This window comes from Ischnura elegans, chromosome 3 (genome assembly GCF_921293095.1).
Source record: "Ischnura elegans chromosome 3, ioIscEleg1.1, whole genome shotgun sequence".
Lineage (NCBI taxonomy): Eukaryota > Metazoa > Arthropoda > Insecta > Odonata > Coenagrionidae > Ischnura > Ischnura elegans.
Window position 1 is genome coordinate 6,866,862 of NC_060248.1, and position 17,789 is coordinate 6,884,650.

Here is a 17,789-nt window from a genome sequence, read left to right on the forward strand (position 1 = left end):
TCGCAGCCGCAGCCGCAGTCGCGGTCGCAGCGGCGGTCGCAGTCGCTAGTGTGATACGGCCTTTAGAGTGGTGCAGTGGAGTGATGTGTAGTGTGGTGAACAGTGGTCGACTGCCGAAAGGTCCCAGCCGGAAGAAAGCGAATAATGGGACGGAATTGGGAATAGGGTAGTCTCCTTCATCAAAGAAAACGAAAGGCATTGATTGCGATTCGTTACCCACCATTAGTGTATTCATAATGTACAAATTATTTGGTTTTATAAATCCCAGTTTAGACGAATGGCAATGGTGAATTTTAACATCATTTGAAAAAGGCCAGATTGGCGCTCATGCGATTCCAATTCACGTGACCTAACAGGGTCCTAAATGCAGGAGTCAGTCAGTCAGTCTAGTTAGGAGTTTTACAACGTCTGAGATTATCGATGCATGCATGAGGCACAGAGCTCAGGGAAACATCCCTTAATAATCACCCATTAAAATTTCCTAAGGTCGGAAAGTTTCCTTTGTTTGATAAGGTATTAATAATCCTTATTTAAGCCAAGCGCTACCTGCTAGGGTACTCCGTTACCTGCTAGCAGCCTTCATCGCAGCGGCGATCATAGTCTCGCACCAAGGTGGCCACACTCGGTGGCAGCGGGAACCAGAAAGACGTCACTCGGGCTCCTCCCAGCATTCATACTTAGCCGTCGCGTTTTCGCGCGCTTGAAATTTTTCACTTTTCAATTAATCGCGAAAAATAGAAATCGTCATTTAAAAATCTAAAAGCGTGAAATACTTACTCCAGGAGTAATAATCTTTCGTTTTAGGCAATAAAAAAATAATAGGAAACCACCCTATTATATTTGTCACTTCAATGGACATTTATAACGTCGTGGACGTCAGATGCCCAAACCGAAGGGACACAAGTAGGTACCTAGGGGAGGAGAAACCTCGGTCTATCCCCCGTAAAAAAATTATGGCATTGAAATTGAACTGAGCTATTTCTTGGCCGATTGTATTTCTTATCAGCAGTTTTTCTGGTCAATTTTATATCATATCCACGTATTTTTTCATTCCGAAGTGTCTTATTTTACGATTCATTGTTAGAAGTAACAGAAGACGGATGCAGAGCGCACGAAACACGTTACTCCGACACTGCGAGTTCCAAAATTTCGCGCAAAAAAATTCCCGTTAATTAAAAATGGACCAAAACTCACCATGCTCCTCGCTAATCTTTTCTACGTGAATTTATCGCTAATTTTTTGCCTTTGATTCATAAACATATATCGCCGCACTTCCTCACGGCAAGGTACAATTTGAGTTGCAGCAGTTGATGTGTTTGCTTTTTCTGTCTCATTTTAATCTATTTCCAAAAATGTCCGCTATGCGGCGATGGGTTTAGAGCGATCCCTATATTCTCAATATTTACCGTATCGTTGCAAGCATATACGATCGTCAAGAATCGTATCGGAAAGTTATAAAAATAAAAATTCAATAAAAATTTCGGCTAATTTCCCTAATTGTACCTCGCTCATATGTGAAATTCGGATCAGTATGCGACACGAGCGGCGACTTCTGTGAATCTATTTAAAAGCGCGGTTAGTGACAACACATTTTGGGATCGAATCCTCTCTCTCTCTCTCTGTCATTCGTGGTATTCGTGACTCACGTGAATGTTTTCGTACTTGAGCGTGATAATTGTATGCAATCGCGTTTTCTGCGGCCCACGTCACAGAGTAAATCCGAACAGGACCAATTTCAGACTTCAGCGCAACATGAAAACGGCAGAATGAATCCCAGATGGAGGAGTGATGTGTCTGATTTGCTGACTCAGGCGATAGTGACTGTTGGAAACCCGTTTATTTTGGTTGATGATTTTAAATTTCCTTCAATTTGATGACCGCGAAAGAGGAGAAGCTTCTGGAAGTTGTCAAAGTCGATTCACAAGTATTTCATTCGTTAACATTTTCCATTTCCCATTACATATTGTATTGAAGTTCGTGGTGCGCTGGTTGGAACCAAAAGCCAAGGCTCAACCCAGGAAGTGAACCAAGCTTCTGTATTATTTATGGGAAATTGAAAGAGTTATCGAAATAAATACTATTAAATGGATTGCCCTAAATTTTTAACCCTACAATGCGCGCGCTCCTCTTCATATGTTTCCATTGGTGCGTGTATTTCTCGTTAGAAATATATACTTGAAACATCTTTTTTCATCCTCTTTAAGGCTCAATACCCAGTAAATCTCTTTTCCATATTTAAACCAAAATTAACCTCTGATTCTAGAATCAATAGAACCGATCGTGTATAACTCCTGCGAGCCTTACCTCGAGCAAATATTTATCATTAATCTATTCTCATCTCTCCTTGGAACATCTGGAATTCTCTGCCGATATTAATAAAAGATTCTTAAGCTCTATTCATTTTCTAAGAAAAGATATATAATTAACCTCCTACCTCCGCGATCAATGATGTCCAAAAAATATGTACATTTTTTATTTTTATAGTGTGATATCACAAGTTTATCTGAAAGTTTCTTGTCTGAATTGACTCTTCCTCTTGTTCGTTTCTGTTTATTCCCATTGTTTACTTGGTGTTATTTATACTTGGGTGTATTTTTTCTGTTCAATTCTGTTTTTTATGAGGGAATCGTGCCAGATGTTTATTTTTTATTTTTGTCGCTCGAGCAGATATTGCTACGAATTTGCTTTTATGAATCGTTTTAAATACATTTTTTGACCACTTGAGGTTTAAGTCATGTAATGTTTCCCATTTTCCCATCATATTTGAATTCGCGCTGATCCCTGTGCCCCCCCCCCCTTGGCCAGACTACCAAACTGGAGAAAGAGGGAGAAGTACCCACTTATCTCCGATTTCTTCCCATGAATCGTCGGTGACTTGGCGCGTCGTGGCCTTGACCTCGTTCCGTCTGCGTCCACCCGAACTCCGTGGCGTAACAGTCGGATTTTCCTGCCTCGCAAGAAATTAATTATTCCAAGGATTCCGTTCGTCTGTAGCTGTATTCTTTTCATCACCGAGTATTCGACGTTCCTCAATAGAATTCGGGGAACTTTCCTTCTGTGTCCTTCGTGCTGATTTTTGGGGAACCTTCAGCCAATTGAGACATGTCCGCCAGTCGTCCGGTCCGGTAAAAAACGTCGCTTCGCGTGAGAATGGAGTTAAATTTGCTCAGAGTTGAACGACGAATGATTTACTATTATTTATTTATTCTTCCGGTTTAGGTAGTTTTACATGGAGTGTATTGCTATTTAATTAGTTAAACCATTCCCGATCGGACCTGTCTCTTTAACGCACAATATGGCCTAATCCCTTCTAAATCTAATAATACTATTCTCATCCTTCCTCTCCCTCGCTAACCCAATATCCATCCCTAATCTAACGCTGTTTCCAACATCCCATCCCCGCTAAGTGCTCGCTCCATCCATACCTTCTGTCTCCTCCGCATCTCATCTCAAAGCTGCCTCTCCTCACCCACCATGTCCAGCACTTCGTCGTTCCTCTCCGTCTACTTCATCTTCTCCATTCTTCTCCAAACTCACATCTCGAACGTCTCCCGTCTTTTCTCGTCCTCCTTCCTAAATGTCCACGTTTCTGCACCGTAAAGCGCTACACTCCAGATCAGACTCTTCACCAGCCTTACCTTTAAAGTATTACGCAAGGATCCTCTCATGAGCTCTTTCCTATTCATGGGGATGAACGAATTATCACCGAAAATGTATACCTTATAAGAAAGTAATCCAGGCGTAAGGTTTGTTGTTGTTTTATATGGTATATTTTGTAAACAATTAAATTTTAATTTTGAAAAATCAATATTTGAGGTGTAAAAACATGCCCTGACGTCAAAGACCGTGTCTGTATGGCTTTTGAATGTTTTCCACACCATGGCAACGAGTCAGAACATAGCCCAGACTGCGAAACACTTTTATTGTACTTTGCGGCACTAAATCACTAAAGGGGCTTTCCTTGTGGTCCATCGTACTCGCCGTAATTTGCTGCCGTGGAATGTTTATACCCTCAATGATGTAGCCACGATTGTTTACCGCTCAGGGTGATACATTTCGTGAGCAATACACAAAGCGAATGCAAACGGAGCTTGCAGTGAGATTCAGTGGCGTAGCCAGGAAGGGGGTCCGGACCCCCCCGAAATATAAAAAACACAATTATTGTCCTTCATAAAAGAAAACAAAATATTTAAAAATCAGGAATTTACAATTTTTTTTCAACAAATTATGCTTTTGCGATTATGAAAAGTGTTAAAATTAGTTTAAAACCCATTACTTAGTGCCCGGTTTCAAAAAATATTCCCTCCTGGTTTTGGACCACCCCGAACGAAATTCCTGGCTACGATACTGGTGAGATTCACTAACGTCTATAGGTAAATATGGAAAAAAAAACTCGACCGTTCGATTTGAAATACGATTTTTTAAATGCAAATCTATTGCTGAATTCGTACGAAATATTTGAGGGTTATAATCTTTATTTGGAGTTATTGTTACTCATTAGATTTTGTCAGTGTTTCCAAAAATGTGTGAACTCTCCGCTATTTGTTTATTCCCCCGTTGCAAACAATAAAAATGTTTTAATTGGCGATTAATTTATGAATGATGACACCTTTAACAGATATTTGCGGCAAGGCCCTTAAGAAGTTGTGGTTCGTCAAGGGAGTCGTGCGGTGATTTTCGGATGAGAGAGAGAGAAAGAGATGTGTGCTGTTTCGCACTCGTCCGGCCACGCCTTGCAAATGCAGCGAGCGCATTGGATCCGTTGTGGAAAGATTTAATTCTTTAACATAATACAAAGAGAATCTGATCGATTCGTCAAAAACTGCTACGGCCGTACAAAAAGCGTTTCAATGGTGTTAAACGAATTGGGTCGGGAGCCGCTAGAGACTCGGAGTCTGCGCGCTGGGCTTAGACTGCTTGAGCTATTTAGAACATAGATCTTTCGAAGGGATACGGAGAACATCATATTAACCTCTCTATATTTTAAACAGTCCTACAAAAAACGAAAGAGTGACATTTTGCCAAACGGATCTGTTATGGAATTAATTTATTTCTTTAAGCAGTAATGGACGGTCATAAGTGCTAGGTGGGACTCAGAAGTGACATATTTATTACGTGCATCTCTTATTCTTTTGTTTCATTTTGTAAACGCCCACTATCGTGAAGCCAATGGATCAATTTCTATGACCAATATTTGGTTTAAAACATGACAAATTGGAAAATATTTACTTTTTGTAGAAGATGGTCTACTTTTTTAGTGCCGTGATTCCGAAACTATTGCAAATACAGGGCTGATTTAGGTTTCATTTGTGGAAAATTTATTCACGTTTAAAAATTGTTGTGACAGCTTACAACAACAAAGCATAGTTTTTGAGAGAAAAAAAAAAGAAAAAAAAATCGAAAATTTTTAAGTCTTTTGCCTCCCCCGGGAGTCTCTCAGGCCTTTGGGAGTTACAAATTTGGTCATTTGATGCGGGCAATGGGCCCTTACTACATCTCTAAAAATTCGAACTGTATGTATTCATGCTCCTGTTTTATTCAACTGGCTTATAGTTTAAGTTCGACTGAATGGTGTCCTAAATATCCTTACTAGCGGCGGCGGAGGCTGTTGGCTGACGGAGAGTGTTCGGTGTTGGGTGGGATGGCGAGTCTTCTTCGGCGCAGACGTGCGGGTGATGCAGTTCTAATTGTGATCGGTGGTGTCGCCCCTGTGAGGAATTTGATTCGGAGGGTAACTTACTGTCATGGTGATGGTCGGTCGTGGGCGGTCGCTCTCGTGATGGAGAAAGGTTTCCAGCCAATTAAAATAGAGAAAAGTCGATCGCAAATGAAATTCCCCAACAAATGCGACGCTCCTGTGATTCGAAAAATCGCGACTATATGCATGTGTATAGGAAAATATGTGAAGACGTATTCGGTGAGCATATATGTCATTGGCAGTGACCGGCATTTGTCGTGACCGACATCGGCCGTGATTGACATAAGTGGTGACCGACGATCGACTCACTCAAGTGAATGGTTATAGACATCACTGAACTACTCTCACTCAGTTACGCACTCTGTCGTCATTCGTTCATTCATTCATTCATTCGTTGAGCAAGAGAGAGCAATCGCCTCGTGGGAATATTGCAATGGATGAATTAATGAATGAACGAACGTGATTAGCGTGGCGCGTGGTGCAACAGAAAGACTTCCCTCCTTTCGAAAGTGCGCCCGCTCGCGTGGGAACCTTCGCACGCGTGCCTCGTGCACTGATATCCTCCACGGAGAGAGTGAAAGCGAATACGATTGCCGTTCATCAACCAAGCGTGCCTAGTATAAGACACGGTCTCCGGCGTTACTTTGTTGGAACTGCTTCGTCATAGAATAAAAATACTTTGTCCTATTCCACACTTTAGTTTAAATAGCACGACCCGGGTTTCTGCATAGACTGCTATCATTAAACCTTTTGGGAACTCCCCCCCCCTTTTTATCTTTTTTCCTTTGTCGTTTCGCCTATGCTAGCCAGCCCAAGGCCTTCCCCCACCCCCTTTCTTCAAAAACAGCTTTACCCGTCATTAATGTTCCTTCCCACCCCATTTTTCATGCTCCCCCCTCTACCCACGGTTACCTATTCAAGCGCAAGCCACCCACCGAATTGTACCTGATGATAGCATTAGATGCAGAAACCCGGGTCGTACTATTTAAAATAAAGTGTGGAATAGAACAAAGCGTGTCTAGTTTTACCTACGCTCATCGTGATTTTAAGCTCTCGTTCACCACAACTTAACGGACGTAACTTACCGTAACTGAGGAGTTACGGCTCTAGGAGAGGAGCGTCTACTGGTTCCAAACGACTTAAAAAAGGATTTAAAATTGACTTGGAACTTCAGTTGAGAAAATACGCAATAGTCTAATGGACTATCGAAGGTTTTCTCAAATTGCTTTCGGTATTGATCATTGGTCTTAGCTGCGATTCGTGGAATGTTTGAATTATAAGTCGGGGTGATTTTAGCCAAGTTACGCCAAGTTAAGCTTTTGTCAATTCGTGGTCTCAAATAATATAAGGTAATTTACTACGCAATTCAAATATAAACGAAAACATTATCCGTTAAGGTACTTGGATCGATGCGGTGATATTGATTCATCAAGTAGATTGTTACTGTTGATTGAGATGCAATTATACACACTATTAAACAATCAAATGGCACCACTAGCTTCAATACTCTGAGTCACAATGTAGTCTCCGAAAATCAAATTATTCTTGCAATGAGGAAGTACCAAGTAGATTGGGAGAAAATAGAAGTTTTGTAAAATTAGGAGAAGGAGACGGTTCAACTTAATTTGCCACGCCATGTGGCACGATGGCATCATGAAGACAGGCGTCCAATGACAGTTAGACGGTAAGAAAGTCGAAGATTTATGCGAATGAATTACAAAGAACCAGTGATCATGAATGTGAAAGAGAATAAATAGGTGAATAGGATAGGGTTAGCTGATAGGAGGGCGGTGTAATGAGCCGCGTCAAATCAATCTTATGATCGTCGACTCTTGTTGATGATGATGAAGTAGCGGTACGATTTTGGACGAATGGATTTCTTCTCTTAGAAGTAGATGAAATAAAGCTATAAACATTCTTTGGCGTATAAAACTATTTTCTTTTTTCATTCAAAAAGCTAAATATTGAATTTTTACGTTCGCATATGCAACAAAAACCTAGTTTTTCGGGAAAGGTACCGTAATTTTTTCTCAGTTCGTGGCGTTCGTGCAATATTTGAAGTATAATTTATGTAGTATAAAATGCAGAAAGTGAGAGTTCGATTGTGGTGATTATGAAGATTGATAAAACGAATCGACGGAGTTTAGTAATACGGAAGTTCTGAGGATATTTGGAGATCAATTGAAGTCTTCTAAAAAAAATGACAAGAAGATGGGACACTTTAGTCGGCTACGTCATGAGACATAATGAAAGCCTTCATAGGTGGACAGGCGAACGGGAAGAAGGGCAAGGGATGGCCCAGAAAAAGTGACATAGCACGTAGAAGAGAAGAAATACGTCGCCATGAAAAGGATAACAGATAGGAGAGCTTTTTCAAATCAATATTTGGATTGTTTACTTATGATGATGTAAACTAAACTTAATGTCTTTATCGAATTTCTGCAATATATTTTAATAAACAGTTTCCTAAAGTGTAAATCCACGTTCAATTACTGCGAGTACGTTGTACTCGCGGGTTGAGGGCAGCACTTGACGTGATTACATCGGCGGCGAAAGAAATACGGTTTGGCGATCAATTTTTCACCTTCTATCTGTCATCGTCATTAATACCGTGTTTTTCAAAAATTTCCAATGGCGAGACAAAAGAAAACTCGAAATGAATACACGTGACTCTTTCCTTAAATATTCCATCAATACGAAGTAAAATCTGATGCTTTCCCGGCGAATATATTCGAAAAAGGCTATTCGGGCTTCCAGCCGGGTGGTCTCCCTCCATTCTGCTTCATCAATACTTGTTTCCCTTATTTTTCGAAGAAATATTAAGACAAATTCCTTCATAAACAGAGGATGTACTAATATGTCAAAGCTGCTCATTGGATTTTAAAATAAAAGTACACCTAATTAACACTGGTTTGTATGCTGCGTGTACTATGAGGGCATGACCAAAAGTCGCGAGGCGCAGTTCTCTTATCGACGATTATTTCGATGTGATGCCATAGTGGAGGGAGGGATGTCGCCAATTGCGATTCTCTCGCCTCCGATTCGATTAACACGCGTGCTGCCTCCGCCGCCAATCAACACACTCTTTGGTCACCCCGCCATTGACCCTAATATCTGTAAGGACTTGATGGAGAAACGGCAATGCTGGATAACCTGCCGAGTGTTTGAACTTATTAATGTCATTTCCTTCGTGGCAAAAAATGATTCGTTGTGCAAGAATCGCATTCGTAATGGCCATTAGTGGTGGGAATACCTGTCAGAGTCGATTGCGAAGATGTCGAATGAAAGTTTCGCTTCTTTCCGTTGAGAAATCATCTGTCGTCGTGAGATTCGATCAAATATGAACTGCGGAGATTCTGGCGATACCGAAGTAATTTCGATCGGGAAAAAAATGATTGGGAAAAAATGCCGAGGTCCCGGCGATGTCTCGGCTACTCACTTCTCGATTGTACTCTGATTTAGAAGGAATTTACCGTGGTCTTTATTCAAACCAAAAGAGAAACACACATTGATACAGCATTTAAGGAGATAACCACCCATATTCGTCATGAGTTTTTTTTGCATCGCCAGCAGACAGTGCAGTAGACGGCAGCATACCTAAGTTTATGCATTGCATAAATTTTTCAACCGAGTTTGAAGGCCCGCACCGCAAAGATTGTTAATTGGGTTTTCAAACAGAATACGCCATTGAATATGATGTAATTCTTTCCCGGCGAATTGTTTACTTGATCTCGTATCGGTGTTCCCACCGATTTAGCTTCAATATCTTAAAATACAAAATGATATATCTCCCCCTCTTTATCCGAATTCTCAAGATCTCTGCGGCCGATCAGAATCTCAGTTGGAATCTCGTGATTTATTACTCTTCAGTGCAAGTCCCCACGATCGCAAATGCAATATTGTAAACATTTAGAATTAATCGATCGCTTTTCATTCATCGGAAAATTTTGAAAACCGATAAAAGTGGCCGAAGTAGCGATAGAAATCCAGCTTCTGTGGCCCTAGTGGACCAGTCTTCTGCCTGTGTAATCCCATCGGCATTCTCTTTGAGTTGCCTGATGAGCGTAAAGGCCTTTTTTCACAGTACACGGAATTGCGCAATCTGACGTACGTGCGAAGGCGCAACCAAAATTGCGTCGTGTAAAGCGGTGAATTGCTAGAACACATGCGAGAATGCGTGGATGCGAGACGGCAAAATAGCCCCTGTTCTAATTTCGTTCATGCATTCGCGCAATTCCACGCCATTTTAGAAATTAATGCAGCTCTAACCTGCGCAATTCCGTGCCCCGTGTAAAACGGCCTTAAAAGGCTGGCCTTTGGGCGCTGCCAGTTGACAGTTTCAAACCGCAGCATTCCTCGCACGTCTCGATTGCCAATGGATCGCTTTTCAGGCACCCGCCGCCATTCACCCGGTCCGCAGTCCTCTGGAGCAAACATCCTCAGCAGCACTAACACTCCGTCACACTAAGTCGACAGTCGCATGCGCGTTCAAGAATTAAGATTTCCGCCTTTCCTAATTGTGAACCTTGGGTATAATTGGAAATAAGCAAATATGTTTTTTTTTTAAGGTCTATTGAGCATATGAAGATCGTCGAGACGGAATTCAAGAGTAGTTTAGATTTTGGTTTTAATGTTTCCGCAGCGATTAGATGCACTGTTACATTCCATTTTTCGGGTGTGCGTCTGCGTGCTTAATATTTTAAAACTCGACGTTTCGTTCCTCCTGCTGGGAACGTCGTCGGGAGACTCAAGACCTAAATATTCTTCTCAGTGACATAAAATAAAAAATATTTACTAATTATCATTTATGTTTATTTTTTATTTTATTAGTAGAAAAATATTTAAACATCTTCAGTCTCCTGACGATGTTCCCAGCAGGAGGAAAGAAAAGTCGAGTTTTAAAATATTAAGCACGCAGGCGAACACCCGAAAAATGGAATGTAATAGTAGTTGAGATATTTCGCGGAGACAGTAAGAACCAAACTATAAACATTCGAAGCCTGAAAACTATGGGAACGTCGGAAATAAAGTGGACGATGCCATTTATGGAGTTATTGGAAATGTTTGTTGCTGACGAACTGTCCACTTATTATTTCTCTAAATTTTCAATTGGAAAAATTGAAAATAAACTCCGCAACTCTCGACAGCTATTCTTCGTCACACTCGGCCATTGGTAATAATGTCCCAAACAATGGTTGGATGCGGCAAATCCGCTTCGTAGTCCATCTGTATCTACGAGGAACCGTGCACAACACCGCTGGGGTGTATGGCAGGGGGTGATTCCACAACGGGCACTCATCCTAGCCTATTAATCAGGAACGCGCTCGTTAGTCGGACACGGGCCGAGCGCTCTGGACAACGAAACGTGGTCAGTTATGATGTAAGTTATTATGAGGCAATCTAGATCAGGGGTCTCCAATTTACTAGGGCCACATTCCAAGTTCCGAATCGCCCCTCGGGCCGGATAGCAAATTTGCCGATGACTGAAGTATTCGATACCAACGTCTGCTGAAGAATCCGGTGGCGTATTTCTTATTTGCGAACAGTTGAAGGCGACTTTGACGTGCAGTACAGCGCTGCAATGCTCCTAGCGGCGTCTCACAGAGTTAAACGAGCGAGAATCGCGCGCTACTTGAAACGAGTGCGCGGGCCGGATGAAAGCCCTCCGCGGGCCGTAACTTAGGAGACCCCTTTGGTCTTGAGGACTCGTGACGCGGTGATCTCGACAATGGCGCACCCTCGCGATGGTTGTCATGCTCTTCGGAAAGATTCGCACTTGCGGAATACACTTCCCTTCGATTCGCCGTCGGCCCCTCTCCCACTCACCTCCAATAGCTCGCCTCCGCGTGCTTAGCCTCCTTGAGGGCGCGTGCCGTGTCTGCCGTGCGTGCTGCTGCCTCCGATCACTTTCTCCTGCGTTGTGGGTGCTCTGCCGTCGAGAGCGAGAGTGTTACGAGTCGCTTGGGCGTCCGTCGCTTTTATTATTATTCCGAGGTAAGCCCCCCCCCCTTCCCTCACGTAGGGGGAGGGGGGGGTAAGCGAGGTCACCCCTTGTATCCTCCAACTCCACTGCCCTGGGAAATCCCCACATTCACTCCCGATGGAGCTCACCAATGGTAATTCACGCTTAGGAAGGTGAAAGGAAGGGAAGCAGATGGAGAAAATGGACAAGGTGGTAGAGAAGGGACCTCTCTAGGAATCGTACCCATTGCATATATGTTGAATTCATCTTTTAATATATCCATTTTAACAATGAAATAATCCGTAGTAGGCAGGATTAAAATGTATACGCATTCAAAAGGAAGAGCCCCATTGCACCATGTGCGTATACATACGATATAAATTCGAAGACGGGGAATGAACGGTATTATTTTACGTGGAGTTGCAGTGTTTAAGTGGGAATGGAGTTTTAAAATTCCTCAGAGTAACGCTGGAACTGAGACATTAATTTTTTATCAATTTATTTATATATATAATGACGTAATTTAATTAATGCGGCTTCTTCATTCTCTGAAAATTGTGAGTTAACCATGCTTTCATTTTGACCGCGATTTTAAGTTTTTATATTGGTTTAACTTCAAAAAGATATTTATCTATCTTCCAGTTGTTATCTACATTTGTTTCTCACATAGGCAAGCTTAGTCGCGAGGCCATAATGAGCGGGAAAGGCAGACAAGGGGATCAAAACCCCCTCTGCCCCCCCGCAGTGATACAGCCCCTGGCAAATGAACCCCTCCCCTAATGCATTCACGTGTTTCTGTTAGTAAACCATTCCTCTCTCCTCTTAATTACCAACGGCTAAGGCCTCGTCTACAGTGGGACGTTAGCCATAAGACCTCATTAACCTACCCTAGCCATAGTACCTCATTAACTACGTTATATTTCGCATGTAACATGACATTAGTTTTCATTCAGTAGGTTTTCGCAGATTTTTCGCGCCCCCTTCTTGTGTGGGCGTTTCCTGAAGGATACTATTCCCTTATTCTCATGTTTTTCCCTCAAAGAGAAGTCTTTTTTACACAAAATTTCCGCATATACTTTTTATGTTGTTTGGCATTACACTGAATGTCTATATTGTATATTTTTGTATGGTAAATGTTTATTTGATATTTTTTATATGTTTCCATTGACGCGAAAGAGGGGTCTCAACCTCTCCCGAAAAAAGGCATCTATTATTATTATTATTGTTATTATTATTATAAGACGGATGCCGTAAGACAGAATCCGTGAGAAATATTTGCAATGGGGCACACTATCCGTAAGAAAATAATTCAATATGATTCTGGCGCTGTTCATTTTCGATATCATTTCAGTCCCTCGAGACTTGTGTCTTTATCGTATTTTTTCACATGAAAGTGAAGTGTGCCGAGTTACACTTAGCAAAATGTATTCTTCCTCGTTCTCAATGTGCTTATTACACGCTCTGTTTAATTAGTTATCCAATTTGCCAGGATTTTACCGAATCGAGCGACTTTATACAAATGTAGTCGGTGTTTCCTGCTCAGACTTTTGATATTTTCTTAATCTGTAGTTGCTATTTAACATAAAACTTACAAATTCATGAACATAAAATTAAATGCCTTACTTAGTGAAGCGTGAACCATATATCCACTCGAATTCATTTAAAGTAATCCACTCTCGTTGATTACATATATATATATTGTATACGACATGTCTTTACCGCGGTTTACATTTCATGGACATATGGCTGAGGTCGACGAAATCACCCGACACCACCCACTTCCGATTTGGCTGGACGCTGCATTGATAACAGTCGTGCTCAAGACGCGCTCTGATTGGCTGGACGCAAGCCATAAGGGTTTACGTCCATTGTGGTATTGCATTTTGTCTCCCTGAACGTTTACGTCTAATTGTAGAGCAGCCATGAGTCCTCTGTTTCGCCGAAATAACTCGTTCCCTTTTCGGCTTTTTAGAAATCGCTTTCATAAACCTTGGGATTTGGGAATTCCGGTTCGTGGTAGCGTCGGACGTTGGAGGGCTATTGAGAATTACGTGATAGGCATTCATTGTGTTTGTATTAGTATTTACTCAGTGGAAATACCCGCCTCAGGTGGGGGGGGGGACACTTTATTCCTCGGCCGAGGCGCACTAAGACTCCAAAGAAGAAAAAAAAGGTAACTAAAGGTAATGAGAGCGTGGCATATGGTTAAATTATCACCGACTATAGATGGAATAGTTCGTGGTTGAGTCGCCCAATAAAATTGAATTTCTCATGGTCTGCAATGTATTATAAAACTATGAAAGAGATTAAAGGTCGTTGTATGTTTTTTATAATAAAACAATTTCTACTGGTTGAGATAGGTGTGCATGGAGCAGTTTTCACATCATCCCGGCCTGTATCCCCCTTCCTTCATGGTCTTCGCATTTCAAAATAACGCCTATCCCCTTCATTTTATTACTAAAACATTTATTGTCTTCCTTCTTTCCCTCGTGTATCTAACGTTCTACCCTCTAGCACCGTTTTCAACATCCCCTCCCCGCTAAGTACTCCCTCCACCCATACCTTCTGTCTCCTCCGTATCTCATCTAAAAGCTGCCTCTCCTCACCCACCATGTACAGCACTTCGTCGTTCCTCTCCGTCCACTTCACCTTCTCCATTCCTTGCCACACCTACAGCTCTAACACCTCCCGTCTCCTCCTTCCGAAGTGTCCACGTTTCCGCACCTTAAAGAGCTACACTCCAGATCAGACTCTTCACTAACCCCTTCTTTAAACTCTTACAATCCGAGAATCGATCCTGGGATATCTGGTCGACTATCGTCCACCGTAACCACCGGTATACATTTTATTCAAGGTTAACGAGTTTTCCTAAGGATATATATTAGGCCTGCAAGTGTTTAACCGCGTTTTTTGTTTAAACTATTGGCAATACAACCCACCACATAAAGAGGATGATTCGTGGTCGGCTCCCGATGGACTACAACACTACAAAGTTTGATTCGAGGTCCAGTGACCCAGTTTTGTGACACATTCTCCTTGTTAAGATGATGATGCTGCCCGTGTCGTTCTCAAAGATATCTCTTCTCAACTTTTCAAGCAATAGAAGCCCAGCCACAGCCACCTAGAGATAAGGCCCGTTCACAGGCGTGTGACGTCACTCATTGAAGTGCTACCGCCAGAGCATGGCAGAACAGAAGTAGTTGTGGTGCTGTCTGCGACGGTGGTTTAGCCGCCGAAGTGAAAAGATAATTGATACCTAATTTACTCAGTCAATAAGAAAATAGTCAGCGGGTTCGGAGAAAATACTGACACGCATCAACAAAAATATTTTTCAATCTCAAAGTTATTCGTTAATATTACGTCTTATGGCACGTAACATATAACTTCGCCGTTCTCAAGAAAAAACTATTTATAGCTAATTCATAAATTGTTGTGAACTAGAAGTACTACAAAACAATATTAAAATCTGAAATAACTATGTAGAGAAGGCTCTTTGCATCCAAAGAGCATTTATTATTCAACATAAAACCGTCTCGAAATTCGATAGCATAAAGTGGTGATGGCAAGTTTTTGATTATCTATATACTTCCCTTGGATAAACAATTTCTTTCTGGCAGAGTAAAAGGTGTTCACACAAAGTCCCAAATGGATCTATTATTTAAGAGTGAATTCTTCTTTAGTTTGACATTAAATTAGATATGCCCATGGGCTATGAAAATCTTACCGTAGAGCCTGATGAAACAAGATTTTCAATGATAGTTACTTGTGAAATTTGGTATCGTTGACACATCTGCCATTATTACTCTCGAATGCATCAAAATGCAAGCCAAAATTTACGTATAGTCCAGCCTCGGCTAATAAAACGTACCCGTCCCAGGAGCTTAAGTATTTGAAATATTATTTGGGATGAGCAAAAGTTTCAATCCCACTTCAGTAGATGTATCAATCGAATAAAAAATTTGGAAGTCCTGCCATATCACCAGCATTCACATTTGTATAAAGAACACGACATCTCTTAAATCACACCTCAGATCTTACTTAACATGCATGAAGTAATCACCACAAGGAATTTTGGCGGCAGGAAAGAAAAAAACACAGAAGTAAAATACAAATATTTTGTATTTCCATTCGTCAAAAAAAATAATACCTACAATTTTCTCTTATTACGATGAACTAATTTGGCGAAACAAATACTGGTATTTTCTTTTGAACAAAAATCATTTAAAAGAGCACTGGCAGAAGCCACAATAACTATCTTCAATAGTTTTTCAGATGAATGTCCATTGTCACATGAACCACTTATAAAAAACAAATCCACCATATGTCACTTCAACCACTATGACATTCTGTCTTCTAGATGACAGTTTCAAATGAAGTAATGGCACCCTCCTCCTATGACACTTCTAATTCAACACGAGTTATCTTCCCCATCTTCTCCCGCAAGGCCACAGGTTCTTTTCTGATGTCACTCGCTGAGAAGTGAAGATCACACGACTAAAATTAATAAATAAGAAAAAGTCATGAAAATTACTAAGTAGTTATTTCATTTCCAATTTCAGGCATTTCTGCATGAGAGATATCTAATGACTAGGCCAGTAAATATAGCCATTATGTACCTTAAAGATTTTTAAAAATTTAAAAGACCATAAGATAATTTCAGATGATGAAAGCAGGGCATACATAAATTACGGTTCATTGCACCAATTGTAAGAGAAAAACGCAAATTTTCATTCACGGTTTTCAGACACACCAATAACATAGTATAGCACAGTATAGAAACATACGTTTCTGACGCGACTTATGAATTTCTCATGATTAGATGCTATCCATGCAATTTATCAAGTAAATATCGTTGGTCTTATGGAATTATATATAAGCTGAAATTAATTTGAACCCAAGAACCCTAGAAATTTATGTGCTTTACCCCCTAATATAAGTTACTACGCCAAAATAAAAGACTGGTAGTTTCATGGAAAATACCTAAGCACATAAATTATCGCGTAGATAATTCACATTGCTTTTCAACTATGAGTAACAAAAGTATAGTTAAATAAGCACTGTTTTGCTGAGTTTTTAGACGCATAACACAGCAGAGGGCAAGATATTAAAGAATATTCGATGCTATAAACTTGGCAGCTATATTATAATTCCCAAGAAACTCCTTCAACCTCACGTTTACTGAACGAAATAATACAAAAAATTCAGCTAAAATACAAGAATTTCCAATTGAAATGCCGCTTCTGTATTTAATTCACTACTTTTAGTACTGTCAACATCCCCAAGACACATCTACCTAGAAATTACATCCAAATAATTACAGCTAGAAAGAGTACATACCTTAATGTTTTCCGTCGAGGTGAAATTGTCTCTTTTTATCCCCCATATACACTTCTTCTTCAGCTCAGGATCTTTTGGAAAGTTAAAAACTTGAACCTCGGGTCTACTCCTGTGGAGTTTTCTTCGCATGCCAGCACTACACATGTGAAAGGAACTTTTTAACAAAGAGGCCTCACAAATACACGTTTATGAAGTCCAGCGAATGAAATTCAATAATAAAGGAAACTACACTACCCTCAGAAACTTAAATTTTCACCAACTAACACCACAAAAGTCCCTAAAATGTGGTAAAACGTAACGTAAATACACTCGTAAACAAAGTGGTCTCCAACGGCAGCCGGAACAACACAGCACTTCTCGTGGTGACGTCAGAGCCTCAGCCGTCGCCCAGCGCGCTGCCGCGTGGTCTCTATAGCGACTCCCAACATAATTCGTTTTACATCAGCAGTGCAATCCCTTCCGTACGCCCACAGCAGTTTGCGAAGAATCTTGCGGCTTTCCTTTGCATAATGTTATGTATCTGTGAGAGATATTTTACTATTCATAACAAATCTATTATCGATACAAGCTAATGCCTAGTAGGAGAGCGTGGTAACCTCATAGTAAGCTAGGTAAACCTGTTTATGGATTGGCCCCTAAGTTAGGGGTCCCGGGTTCAAATCCGGTGTGAATCCTTTGGAATCTCCAAAACGAGATACCAAAGGAAAATATCTGCCCCACCCGCCGCAATGAACACACGAATTTAGATGAACGCGGTTCGATTCCATGAGGACGCAAATTTAAATTCGAATT

The 17,789-nt window shown here is 41.0% G+C and overlaps 2 protein-coding genes across 2 annotated transcripts in view; one reads left to right on the forward strand and one right to left on the reverse strand.

Moving 5' to 3' along the window:
- The window catches only part of LOC124155394 (glycine-rich cell wall structural protein 1-like), a 32,813-nt gene extending 21,181 nt beyond the window's left edge, over positions 1-11,632 (reverse strand). The window contains exon 1 of the mRNA XM_046529174.1: positions 11,525-11,632. The gene's annotated coding sequence lies outside the window, so the exon portion shown is untranslated. The remainder of the gene's footprint in view (positions 1-11,524) is intronic.
- The window catches only part of LOC124154908, a 203,058-nt gene that overhangs the window by 59,277 nt on the left and 125,992 nt on the right, over positions 1-17,789 (forward strand). The window lies entirely within an intron of this gene.